Here is a 14,793-nt window from a genome sequence, read left to right as displayed (position 1 = left end):
CCCTGTAGAAAACAAACCTACCAACTAAAAGTACAATATTTGTATAGTTTTTTTTCTTTTCTAATTAGTCTTAGGTTATGTAGTCAAACCACTGTTTCTCAGAGTTACATTGGGCGGTTATCCACCACCACCACATCATCAGTGTGGTTTGTCATTGGTAATAGAGTTTGGCTCATCCTTTCTCTGTTAATATTCCTTTTGGCATCTCCTTCCTCACCATTCATTTTAGTTAAATATCTGTATTTTGATTATGTGAGATATTGAATAGTTCTAAGTTACAAACTGTGTAATTTTTTTACTCAAGGAATGTTATCCCCCAATTCCCACCACATTCCTGTTTTTCATCCTGTTTCTACCCACTATCTGTGGGTAACCAAAATTGTTAGTTTTCAGTTCATTCTATTTTTTAAAATAAGTACATTTATATATATTTTCTTATTTTTCCTGTCTTATTCCCAAAGTAGCATACAGTAGACACTCTGGAATATATTGCTTCTATTCACCTAATATTATACCCTAAAAATTACTCTATATTAGTTCATAGATAATGTCCTCATTGTTTTTACAGACACATGGTAGTATTACATTGTGTGCATGTACTATAATTCAATCACTTTGCTACATTTGTTTCCAATACTGTACTATTACAAACAATTCTGCAATGAATAATCTTGCATGTGTATATATTGCTAAGCGTATGTCTTTAAGGTAAATTTCTACAACTACTTATAGCAATTGCTTTAACTCTTTGGCTGGGTCAATAGTATTACTGGATCTGGACTTGGATCTGCTTGCCTTTGAGCAGTAAAATCAATCTGCTGACACCAGACTGTGGTGAAGGAAAGTGCAGCATTTATTAGTTGGTGCTGAGCAAGGAGAAAGAGTGGTTCATGTTCAAAAGACTCAACCCCCCTGAAGGCTTTTGGGGAAATTTTTTTAAAGACAGAGTGGTGGGGGGCGGCGGGGCGGGGGGCTGCAGGTGTGTGGTCAGCTCATGCACATTTCTCAGATGGGTTGGCATCAAAGTGAGGTCTCAAGTATCTCCAGTCTTCTGGTTTCAATCTGCCTGGTGTCTAAGTGCTTGTGGTCAACAGTTTTCATCTGTTTCCTGTAAAAACAACTTAGGAATGGATGTAAGATGTATCTACATCTTCAGGGAACTGGGAGCTCTGTGATTCTGCTATGCAACTGGTTTATAATTTAAATTGCTACCTGTTTCTCAGCCCAGTAAGTATTCTTTGTTTCAACCTCTTCATATTTTGTTTTTTATTTTTCTTTTTTTTTTTAATTTTAAAATCTTTAATTCTTACATGCGTTCCCAAACATGAACCCCCCTCCCACCTCCCTCCCCATAACATCTCTCTGGGTCATCCCCATGCACCAGCTCCAAGCATGCTGTATCCTGCATCAGACATAGACTGGCAATTCAATTCTTACATGATAGTATACATGATAGAATGTCATTCTCCCAAATCATCCCACCCTCTCCCTCTCCCTCTGAGTCCAAAAGTCCATTATCATTAACTCTTAAGCCAACCTTTTGAAACTCAGAGGAGGCCTGGGAGTCTAAAGCAAAAGCCTTTTACTGCAAAGGAAAGGACACAGGGGCTTGTAGGCAGTTTCAATATACCCTTTTCTTTGATATATCTCAGTCTTGAGGGAAAGAGGTTCAAGACAAAAAAGGGAATAAAATTTTGAATAGAGAGGTTAATGATAAACTGAGAAGAGGAACTCTGTTTCAACAGGTAACTGCATATGTATTTTTTTAATTATGTAAACCCAAATTCTTCTCCAGAAGACTGGCTCTAGTTTATATTCCCATCAGCAGTGTATGAGAGTGCCTCTTTCTACAGAGCAACACCAACAAAATATCTCTTTTGTTTTGTTTTGTTTTTACTTTTACACTGAATGAGAGTGATATATTCAGTGTAATTTAATTTTCATTAACTTGTATTTCATAAAATCTAATTATGAGTGAGATTGAGCATCTTTTTGTTTACTTGAGGGTCATTATATATTTTTTGTCAATTGTTTATTCATATCTTGCCAATATTTTAATCAGAGTTTTGTGCCTCTCCTTAATTTGTATGAGTCACTTACACGTTATCAATAGAAATACTAGCTTTAATCTGTTATATATCTGATGTATTCCCTCTTGACTTTGGTTGTTGTGGCTTTTACCATGAAATTTCTGTTCTAAGTACTCAGATTTATCAGAAAGGTAGATGATTTCAAAAGTATGTCTTATAGGATAGTGGAAAGAGTTTCTGGAGAATAAAAGCTTGAGGAAGAACATAATCATTAACTTTCACTTATTTGGATTACTGTCATGAGAAACAGGGAGTAGACTTATTCTGTTTCTCCAAGGGAAAGAATTACCTTAAATGACTTACAGTTGCTGCTGCTGCTAAGTCGTTTCAGTCGTGTCCACCTCTGTGCGACCCCAGAGACGGCAGCCCACCAGGCTCCACCATCCCTGGGATTCTCCAGGCAAGAACACTGGAGAGGGTTGCCAAACTAAGGTTAAAAAAACCAAGGAAGTCAAAAACTATACAAAGCAAACCAGAATGGGTAACAGAAAATGGATCCATTTTAGAAATGTGAGTTAATATCCTCTATGATTTTTATGAGTTTTTTCTGCATATTTACCAAGGTAAATTAGGTCAACATAAACTATACTAAGAGACACCTTGATAAATTTGCATTTTCAATAAATATTTATTGAGTTATGGCCCTGACACTGTCTAGGTGTTCTAAATATAGCAGAACAAAAAAAGACATTTTTCTGATTTTGCAAGGCATGTACTCTTGGCAGTTGCTGTTTGCCCTCTGTGAATCTGCTTACTAGAACTTTGTTCCAGGTCAAATTATTTCACCTAACACATAAGAATATGAAGAAATATGACCTTGCTGAAATTTGGATGACTTACCTGGCAGGGCTGAACTGAACCAGTTATATTGCCCATGCCTTTTATTCTGCATATACACTTAGAGATTCTTGTACATCTTAATCATGACTGTTCCAGGAGAGGGGCTTCCCCTGTGGCTCAGTGTAAAGAATCCACCTGCTGATGCAGGAGATGCGGGCTTGATCCCTGGGTCGGGAAGATCCCCTGGAGAAGGAAATGGCAACCCACTCCAGTATTCTTGCTTAGGAAATCCCATGGACATAGGTGCCTGGTGGACTAGGGTCCATGAGGTCACAGGAGAGTCAGATACAACTTAGCAACTAAACCACAACAATTCTAAGAGAAGCATTTTCAGTACACCCATGAGAGTTCAGAAGGATGAATGGAACTGATAAGGTGGAAATTAATACTCATCTGGGTAAGTCAGCAACAGACCCGAAAGCAGGACTGATGACCTCATATTCCCAGGATCTCCACTTCATGACCAGACCACACAGCATGACAATTTGACATCCTTGTCTTGTGTTGAGACATCCATAAAATTCATGGAATAGTGAAAAATTGCTTGAGACATCAGGCTATGTTTACCCTAAATAGCTGCATGTCTGTCAACCCTTGAATTTAAGTTAGTTAACTTCTGGGACATAGACCAATTAGTTATCACAGACCTTTCAACCTTTGAGCTGGAAGATTCTGTACAGTCCCTCTACTGTAACCTCCCATAGCGCAGTGGCCTGGAGAGGTGAAGAGGTCACAGAATCCCAGAGGTCCTGAGATCACAGCTGGTTAGTTACTTCAGCCTTCTACACTGTGGTTCCTAGGCACCTCATCTTCATCTCAGGCTATTTCCCCCTGTTCTCTGTACTCTGGCTGGTTACAGCCTCCCTTATTTCCATCTACCTATGATGCTTCCCTTTGGCGCTAAGCCTTTGCACGTGCTTTCTCCACTACTTGGATTAATTCCTTGATGGCTCAGATGGTAAAGTGTCTGCCTACAATGTGGGAGACCCGGGTTCAATCCCTGGGTTGGGAAGATCTTGTGGAGAAGGCAAAGGCAACCCACTCCAGTATTCTTGCCTGGAAAATCCCATGGATGAAGGAGCCTGGTAGTCTACTACTGTCCATGGGGTTACAAAGAGTCGTACATGACTGAGCGACTTCACTTTCACTTTCTTTGGATTAATTCTCCTTTATCTCCCTCTGGACAACTCTCACTTAATTTTCTGATCTCAGCTTATCCCTTAGACTTAATAAAGTCTTCTCTTCTGTGTCCTCATAGTACCCTTTATATCCCTCTTGGAAATTCTTATCACACTTGGAATTGCGTGTTTAATGCTTATCTTTCCCCCCTTCCTGAGTTAGTAAGCCTTTTCTGTCTTATTCCCCACTATATCCCCAAATCCTAGCCCGACATTTTTGGATGTAGTGATTACTCAATAAATGTTTTTCATTGAATGGAAACTCAAAAGATTGAATGGAAACTTTCTGAATGAAACTCAGATTTAGTTTTCTTGGTTCCCAATGTGACACTATTTCCACATTATAGTCCTGTCCCCTGACTAAACATTCTTTTCCTTTGGAGGTACTAAGGGACGCTGACAAGGATTGAGCATTTTCTCTGAGGTCATATGATCATTTGTGTTACTTAAAAAGAACCTGATGGAAGAAAGCTATTTGAGAGATTAGAGTGACTCAAAGTTAGATGGATGAAGCCTCACATGAGATAACAATGTCAGCAGGACAATTTTTCAATTTATAGGACAAAAATACACATTTGGTTTGGTCAAATTCTGTATCGCAGCAAATGTCATCCTAGATTATCCAGCCAGCAAGATCAGCCCATCAATCCTGACATTTACTGGTTTGAGAGTTTACCCTTATAGCCAAAGTTTCTGTGAATTCAAGAATACTTAGGTAAATTCAGAGAAACTTTAATTTGTTTATACAGATGAATAAATAAATAAGTCAAATATTCTTCCCTAAATCTCATAAATGTTTAAACTGGAAAATGAAATTTTAAGTAGACTATTTCTTGATATATTTTTCTATTTGGTTTTACTTTGCATTAAAGTCACAAGTAATGAGAGTTAAAAAGAATGAATCTTAGAGATTACTCCATTCTTGAGTGCATTTTAGAGTAAAACAGGTCCTAAAAAACTAAGTGACAGTGCCTATGGTCACATAGATACTGGTAGAATCATGTTATTTATCTTCCCCCTCAAAATGCTGCTGCTACTGGTGGGATATGTTTGTGTGTGTGTAGGAACAAGCTTGGATTTAGATGTACAGAAAGGCAAAATCTTAAAAAGGAAGGCATATAATTTATTTATAGGTTCATATAGACTAAAATCACTGCAGATGGTGATTGCAGCCATGAAATTAAAAAACGCTTACTCCTTGGAAAGAAAGTTATGACCAACATAGACAGCATATTACAAGGCAGAGACATTACTTTGCCAACAAAGGTCCATCTAGTCAAGGCTAGGTTTTTCCAGTAGTCATGTATGGATGTGAGAATTGGACTGTGAAGAAAGCTGAACGCCAAAGAATTGATGTTTTTGAACTGTGGTGTTGGAGAAGACTCTTGAGAGTCCCTTGGACTGCAAGGAGATCCAACCAGTCCATTCTGAAGGAGATCAGCCCTGGGATTTCTTTGGAAGGAATGATGCTAAAGCTGAAACTCCAGTACTTTGGCCACCTCATGCAAAGAGTTAACTCATTGGAAAAGACTCTGATGCTGGGAGGGATTGAGGGCAGGAGGAGAAGGGGATGACAGAGGATGAGATGGCTGGATGACATCACTGACTCGACGGACATGAGTCTGAGTGAACTCCGGGAGTTGGTGATGGACAGGGAGGCCTGGCGTGCCTGGGATCGCAGAGAGTCGGACACGACTGAGCAACTGAACTGAACTGATAGACACATACTCATGAATGGAAAAATAAATAAATAAACAACACCTGTGGCTCCAGACTAACATCAGCCATTTGATCTTGTCGGAAGCATCAGAGAGAAAGCTAAGGTCATGAAGGACGCTTGTAACCCATTAGTTTCTTTTGGTGAAATGTTCAGAAAACCAAATCAGGAAAGAGAGAAAACTGAAACATGTCATGTTGGAAATTATCCTACATTTTCTTTAGGAAAAAAATCCACTTCATTTTATTTTCACAAAGTGCTCTGTTAACTTGATTCTGTTGGGTGGAGGGGTGGGAAGAATTCTGATGGTTGTTGTTCAGGCACCAAGTCATGTCTCATTCTTTGTGACCCCATGAAGTGCAGCACGCCAGGCTTCCCTGTCCTTCACTATCTCCTGGAGTTTCCTCAAACTCAAGTCCATAGAGTTGGTGATGCCATACAACCATCTCATCCTCTGCCGCCCCCTTCTCCTCCTGCCCCTAATCTTTCCCAGCATCAGGGACTTTTCCAGTGAGTCAGCTTTTCACATCAGGTGGCCAAAGTATTGGAGCTTCAGTTTCAGCATCAGTCCTTCCAGTGAATATTCAGGGTTGATTTCCTTTAGGATTGACTGGTTGGATCTCCTTGCAGTCCAAGGGACTCTCAAGAGTCTTCTCCAGCACCACGATTTGAAAGCATTAATTCTCTGGCACTCAGCCTTCTTTATGGTCCAACTCTTACATCTATACATGACTACTGAAAAAACCATAGCTTTGACTATACAGACCTTTGTTGGTAAAATGATGTCTCTGCTTTTAGACCTACACTGTCTAGGTTTGTCATAAGGAATCTTTCATATAAGCAGCCATTGGCCCTAATCATAATTTAGATAATATTCAATTTTCTAAAAGCACTTTTGCAGTCATCGCAGGACTTTATTGATTTGGAATGTGTTTTAGCAAGCCCTGAGGTTTCCCTTTGATTTACAAACTCTTCCTTGGGAGAGAGCATAATTCAAGTGTGGTAATAAGATTTCTGAGGGGATAATCAGTCTAGAAGTCAGGATAATCTGTTGGTTTATTTACGTAGCACTTTGCAAATACGATAAGCAGATAAAGGATACTACCATCTTCAGTGTTGATAACATTGTTATTAAAGCAGCAAACATTATTCTCCTTGTCCCCAGTTATCTGCTGCAGGCATAAATAGGACTGTTTTATCCACTGGTCACTTGTTTAACTAGAGGTAAATTTTCATTCTAATTGAAACTTAAATCTATAAAATTTGTCCTAATCATTATCACCATTCTCCCCGTTGTCTGGGCCTTCTGAGCCTTCATCTCATTTAGAAAATGACTGCCAAGGTCCCTGCAGCAGGACCCAAGCAGCACTGCTGAATAGAACTTCTGTGATGAAGGAAACATTTGTTATCTGCACCCACCGGTATGCTACACATCCCACTAGAAATGTGGGATGAGCACTCGAAATGCATTGTTGCTGAGAAATTTAACTTTTTATTTTATTTAAACTTAAATTTAGTGACCACTTTATTAGATGGTACAGGGACTAAGTATGATCATTTCTATCCACATCCCACTGGCCAGAAGCCATTCTTGCTGTTCCAACCTAACTATAAAGTATACTGGGAAATGTAGTCTTTTGTGTCGAGAAGAGGGAAACAGGGTTGGTGAGTACCTAGCAAGCCTCTGCCGTAGGCTGCCAATCTGACCGTGGAAGTCTTTTTCACTCCTACTTTCACACACAGGACATGCACATCAAGGGGGCCACTCAAAGCCCCACCCAGTCCCTGCTCTCTGCTTAAAGCTCAGGAACCCAATTTTACGTATCCATTTCCATCAAGTCCACATGCTGATTTTCTTAGCTTGGCAATTGATGAGATAAAGTTATATGCTTTTCCCCATTCCCTATCTCTCCACACACAAACAGAACACACTGATGGGACTGGACTGGAATAACCACGATAAACAGCCCTTAGGAACCAACAAGGACCTATTGTACAGCACATGGAACTCTGCTCAGTGTTATATAGCAGCCTGGATGGGAGGGGAGTTTGGGGGAGCATGGGCACATGAATATGTATGGCTAGTCCTTTTGCTGTCTATCTGAAACAGCCACAACTTTTTTAATTGGCTATGAGTTCAGTTCAGCCTCTCAGTTGCGTCTGACTCTTTGCAACCCCATGGACTGCAGCACGCAGGCTTCCTTGTCCATCACCAGCTCCTGGAGCTCACTCAAACTCATGTCCATCAAGTCGGTGATGCCATCCAACCATCTCATCCTCTGTTGTCCCCTTCTCCTTCTGCCTTCACTCCCCAATACAAAATAAAAAGTTTTTTAAAAAAGTGGTGGTGGGGGGGGAGAGAGAGTGGAGCAATTCTGAGACATATTGGGTAGGTGTCATTAAGTCACCCGTCCTTGGGGTGGGGTGGTTCCTTTATTGATTTTGGGAACAATTCTTTTATTCATTGTTCTCTGTGGCTCCTGGTTCCTTGAGATGGCTCACTGGTCTGTAGTATTTCTTAATATATAAAATGCTCTTTAGGGGAATTGTGTAGCTTATAAAGCATATTATGTATGTTTATGGAAGTCTTAAAGATTGTTTTTAAGTTTTGAAGAACAATCAAATACTTTTTAAATCCACGTTCATGGTTTCTTGCTGCTACTTCTAAGTCGCTTCAGTCATGTCCGCCTCTGTGTGACCCCATAGACGGCAGTCCACTAGGCTCTGCCGTCCCTGGGATTCTCCAGGCAAGAACACTGGAGTGGATTGCCATTTCCTTCTCCAATGCATGAAAGTGAAAAGTGAAAGCGAAACCGCTCAGTCGTGTCCGACTCTTAGCAACCCCATGGACTGCAGCCTACGAGGCTCCTCTGCCCATGGAATTTTCCAGGCAAGAGTACATGGTTTCTTAAGAAACATAATTCCCTCAAAAACATAGATAGTGGGCTTCTAATCTATTTCAATTCCATCTCTTTTGTGACTAAACATACCCAGATTTCTCCTGAAACATAGTTCTCAGATATGGTTTTGAAAATCATTGTTTCTTTACCTCCATGCCTCTCTGTCTCAACTTAAATATGGATAAAATATGAGTATCATGAAACCACTTGGAACTTTTAATCTGATCTTTTCCCTATTCATCTTTATCAGTTGAGAAGTTTTACAAGAGTTTTGTCTTCAGAGGCTTCAAAAATCCCATCTCTAACAGTTCAGAGTTAGAAGCAACCAGATTTTACAATCCTGCAAAGCCCTGGATTTCTAGACTTACTATTCATTTTATTTCTGCTTGCAAACAAGCTGATTCTTTTATGAATTCATCCCCTTTTTTTTGGTAATACCTCATCAAAAGCAACCAAGAGTGTCCAATAAATACTGGTAGCATCCTGTTTTCCAAATTCTTCCCTAAAGCTAAGAGGTCGTTAGACACGTGATCTGACATCCAGGTTATAGCACTGTATTTCAAGTTCTAGTGTTTCATCAAGTGTATGGCACTCGTTTAATATAATCTTTTTAGCCTCCAACAATGGTTTGCTTATCACTCAATACTGATTTTTTAGGGTCTGGCACAAATTCTGGGCTTTTGCTTTTAGTAGCATCCCAATTCAAGATACCAATTTCTGTGTTAGAGGAATTCATACTCTCTGCTCTAAGAACCACAAGATTGATTTCTTCCTTATACCCTTATCTGATGAAGGTCAATTGGTAAACGAAGTTGGTGAAGAATCTGCCTGCATAGGAGACACAAGAGATGTGGGTTTGATCCCTGGGTCATGAAGATCCCCTGGAGGAGGAAGTGGCAACCCACTCCAGTATTCTTGCCTGGAAAATTCCACTGATAGAGGAGCCTGTGCTACAGTCCTTGGGGTCACAGAAAATCAGACACGACTGAGCACGCATACACCATGAAGATCAGGGGCTCTCTGCTTGGCAGTGACCATAGGGCTCAGGACCTTTGTGTCCCGCCAAACTGCTATTTAAACATGTTGCTTCCAAGAGCCCCATAGAAAGAGAAAATGGTGGGGCAGGCAGGTCACAGATTGTGTATGGACTTTTATAGCCAACCTGGAAGGGATGTGCATCACTTATATCCATATCCTATTAACCAGAATCTGGTGCCCTCAGTCTATTTCAGAGGAGGCTGGGAAATGTAACATTTCTCTGTGCATAAAAAGTTGGATTGGTGAGCTCCCAGACTTCCAAACTAATCTGCCACACTCAGGATGTACCAGGCTCTTTATCACTGTTACCTTTTCGGTTCTCACAACCACCTTATGTAGAAGGTATTATCCCCATTTTATAGGTAGGAACTAGAAAGAACTTACGATATTAGGCCTCCCACAAATTTGTTGCCTAGAATCAAGAGTTCCCATCACAAGATCAGGTAGCACCAGGGAAGACTAGCTAACTGGCTGCCATTTAACCAGGTGACCTCACCTCAGTCCAGATTTTGGTCATCAGTTTTGGCACCTGAAAATGGTTTGGGGTTTTTGAGAATGAGCTGAATACTCAGGAGTAGCTTTATATTAACTACATCTACGGGAATCACTATGTACATCAGTATTTGTTAACTTATGAAAAGAAATACAGTTGTCCCTTGAACACCATGGGGTTAAACTGCAAGGGTCCCCTTACACGTGGATTCTTTTCAGTAGTGAATATTGCAGTACTTCACGATCCCTGGTTGGTTGAATCTGCAGATATGGAAGAACCATTGGTACGGAGGGACAACTGTAATTTATATGAATTTTCATCTGTGCAGAGAGCACCCCTAAATCCCACACTGTTTAAGGGTCAATTGTATAATTGTCACATGGGCTAGAATTTCATGTGGCTGTGATGTGCTCTTTCTTCTAAAGTCTGTTGATACTCAGGAATGAGTGATGGAGGGATGTCTGGATCATTTGGAGAGCACTTCAACATATATATATGGTTTCTTGCCTTCTCTATTATTATGTTCCCATACTTCCTGCAAAGCTCCCTAGATGATTTTCAGACAACCTTCCTATTGTCTTTCTTTCTCCGCTATGACCCCATCCACAATAAAGAGGCAAATCTTTAGGAAAACTACGTTCTCCATGAACAGGCAAACAGAACAAAGGTGTGTATTTAGATGAGATTCTGCTCCCCAGGTAAAAATAATAGGAAAATTGCAAAAATTATTTTAAGGCACCAAAGAAATGTGGAAGCAGTAGGGATTCAATAGTGTAAAATTCTGGAGGGAGAAAGACCTATATGAGCTGAGGTTGGCATCATTTTATTTCCTGGAGGCATTTGACAAATCTGGAAAAGGACTAGATACCAGACTTGGCCCAGGCAGGCCTGGCTACTGGGGAAAACTGGAATTAGCAGTTCTTATTTTTGTCTTTGGTTTTCCTTTTTTTTTTTTTTTTTTAAATTTTTTTTATTTATTTTTTTTTTTTAAATTTTAAAATCTTAAATTCTTACATGCGTTCCCAAACATGAACCCCCCTCCCACCTCCCTCCCCACAACATCTCTCTGGGTCATCCCCATGCACCTGCCCCAAGCAAGCTGCACCCTACGTCAGACATGGACTGGCGATTCAATTCTTACATGACAGTATACATGTTAGAATTCCCATTCTCCCAAATCGTCCCACCCTCTCCCTCTCCCTCTGAGTCCAAAAGTCCGTTATACACATCTGTGTCTTTTTTCCTGTCTTGCATACAGGGTCGTCATTGCCATCTTCCTAAATTCCATATATATGTGTTAGTATACTGTATTGGTGTTTTTCTTTCTGGCTTACTTCACTCTGTATAATTGGCTCCAGTTTCATCCATCTCATCAGAACTGATTCAAATGAATTCTTTTTAACGGCTGAGTAATACTCCATTGTGTATATGTACCACAGCTTTCTTATCCATTCATCTGCTGATGGACATCTAACAGGCTAACTATATGTGCTTTGATTGGCTTTTTTTGTATTCATCCTCTTGGGAGATTGCTGAATATTTTTAATCGTTCAAATTCCATTCTCTTCTTCGATTTTTCAATTTGAGTATTTTTCTTGATGCATCTATTCTACCTTCTCCTGTGTCCAGTCTGCTGTTGAAATAAAAAAAACTCATTGGATAGTTTCAGTGAGGCTGAGGGGAAATCAGAGAGGTCTTTTACAGTTTGGTGGTAAAATACATAAAGTTTACCATGTTAACAATTTTTAAGTTTACACTTGGTGGCATTAAGTACATTCTTATTGTTGTACAACCGCTGATGTTAATACTATCCATCTAGAACACTATTTACCTTACAAAACTTAAAGTCTATACCTATTAAACAAGAACTCTCCATTTTTCTTTCCCCCAGCCTCTGGCAACCATCATTCTATACTTTCTGTAGCCTCATCTAGGTGAAATCATACAGTATTTCTGTACATGACTGGCTTATTTCACTTAGGATAATATACTCAAGGTTCATTTATATTGAACTATATATTAGAATTTCCTTAATTTTTAAGGCTGAATAATATTCTGTTACATGTATATATCCATTCATCTATCAATGGACATTTAGGTTGCTTCTACTTTCTAGCTATTGTGAATAATGTTGCTATAAACATAGTGCACAAATATCTCTTTGAGACTCTGCTTTTAATTCTTTTGAATGTATACCCAGTGGTGGAATTGCTGGATCTTATGGTAAATCTATTTTTAACTCTTTGAGGTACCACCTTAGTGTTTCCCACAGTGACTGCACCATTTTACATTTCAACGAACAGTTCACAAGTGTTCTAATTCTTCCACGTGGTGTTTTTGTTGTTGCAAAGTCACTTCAGTCATGTCCAACTCTGCGTGACCTTATGGACTGTAGCCCACTAGGCTCCTCTGTCTGTGGGATTCTCCAGGCAAGAATATTGGAGGGGGTTGCCATGCCCTCCTGCAGGGGATCTTCCTAACCCAGGGGTCGAACCCACATCTCTTATGTCTCCTGCATTTGCAGGAGGGTTCTTTATCACTGGCGCTACCTGGAAAGCTTCTGTTTAATATGTATGCCTTTCCTAATGAGTCTGAGGTGCTATCACATTGTAGTTTTTATTTACATCACCCTTTTACATTATGGCACCCCACTCCAGTACTCTTGCCTGGAAAATCCCATGGACGGAGGAGCCTGGTAGGCTGCAGTCCATGGGGTCGCTAAGAGTAAGGCACGACTGAGCAACTTCACTTTCACTTTTCACTTTCATGCATCGGAGAAGGAAATGGCAACCCACTCCAGTATTCTTGCCTGGAGAATCCCAGGGACAGAGGAGCCTAGTGGGCTGCCGTCTCTGGGGTCGCACAGAGTCGGACACGGCTGAAGCGACTTAGCAGCAGCATAGCATAGCATAATGATTAGTGATGTTGCATATCTTTAATTGTGCTTATTGGTTGTTTATCTTCTTTGGATAAATGCATATTCAAGTAAGTACCTTACCTATTTTTAATTGGTTTTTTAGTTATTATTACTGAGTTTTAGGAATTCTCTGTAAATTCTGGATACTGATCCCTTATCAGATATTTGATTCAAATATTTCCTCCCAGTCTGTAGATTGCCTTTTTACCCTGTTGGTAGTATTTTTTGATGTATAATTTTTTTAAAAATTACAATATTTTTTGTTTTTTACTTTTATTGTCCATGTGTGTGTTGTCATATGTTAGATCGTTGCTAAATTAGTTTTTTAAGATTCTGTCCTGTGTTTTCTTTCAAGAATTTTAGAGTTTAGGGCCTGTGTTTTGTTCATGAATCCATTTTGAATTAATTTGAGTTTATGAAATTAGTTAAGGATCTAACTATATGCTGCATGCGGATATCCAGTTTTTCCAGAACCATTTGTTGAAAAGACTGTATTTTCACCCATTGAATGGTCTCTGGACACCTTTGTTGAAACTCACTTGACCACATTACATATACCAGGATGTTTTTTTCTGGACTCTCTGTTCTATTCCATAAGTCTGTATGTCTGAATTTATGTCAGTACCACACCATATGGTTACTCTAGCTTTGTGATAAGTTGTGAAATCAGAAACTGTGAGTCACTATCTTCTTTGTTCTTCTTCAGGATTGTTTTGGCTCTTTGAGGGTCCCTTAAGTTTCCATATGAATTTTAGGATTTTCTGCAAAAAAGATAATTGGGATTTTAATAGGAATTCCATTAAATCTGTAGATCACTTTGGGTAGTAGTAACATCCCCATTTGGAGAAGGAAATGGCAACCCACTCCAGTATTCTTGCCTGGAGAATCTCAGGGACAGAGGAGTCTGGTGGGCTGCCATCTATAGGGTCGCACAGAGTCAGACAAGACTGAAGTGACTTAGCAGCGGCAACATCTTAACATTTAGTCTTCCAGTCAACAAACATGGAATGTCTTACCGTTTATTTATATCTTCTTTTAATTTCTTTTAGAAATATTTTTCATTGTACGCGCCTTTTGATTCCTTAGTTAATTCATCTTTTTTTTGTACCATACGTTATAGTAAATGAAATTGTTTTCTTAATTTCCTTTTCAGATTGTTGTTAGTGTATAGAAATGCAACCGATATTGTATGTTGACATTGTGTCCTGCTACTTTGCTGAATTTGTTTATTAGTTCTAAGAGGGTGTTTTTTTGGAGGGGAGAATCTGTAGGATTTTCTGTGTATGAGACTCTATTACCTGAACAGAAATTATTTCACTCCTTCCTTTCCAGTTTGGATGCATTTTATTTCCTTTTCTCACCTCATTGCTCTGACAAAAACTTTGAGTATTATGTTGAACAAAGTGAAGAAAGTGGGAATCCTTGCCTGATTCCCGATCTTAGAAGAAAAGCTCTTGGTTTTACATCATTCAGTATGAAATTCACTGTGGATTTTTCATATATGCTTCTATTACATTGAGCTAGGTTCCTTTGGTTCCTAATTTGTGTTTTTTTAAATCATGAAAAACAGTTTTGAATTTTGCCAAGTGCTTTTTCTACAGCAGTTGAGATGATCATGTA

This window comes from Capra hircus, chromosome 16, assembly GCF_001704415.2.
Source record: "Capra hircus breed San Clemente chromosome 16, ASM170441v1, whole genome shotgun sequence".
Lineage (NCBI taxonomy): Eukaryota > Metazoa > Chordata > Mammalia > Artiodactyla > Bovidae > Capra > Capra hircus.
Note: the sequence above shows the minus strand (reverse complement) of the source record.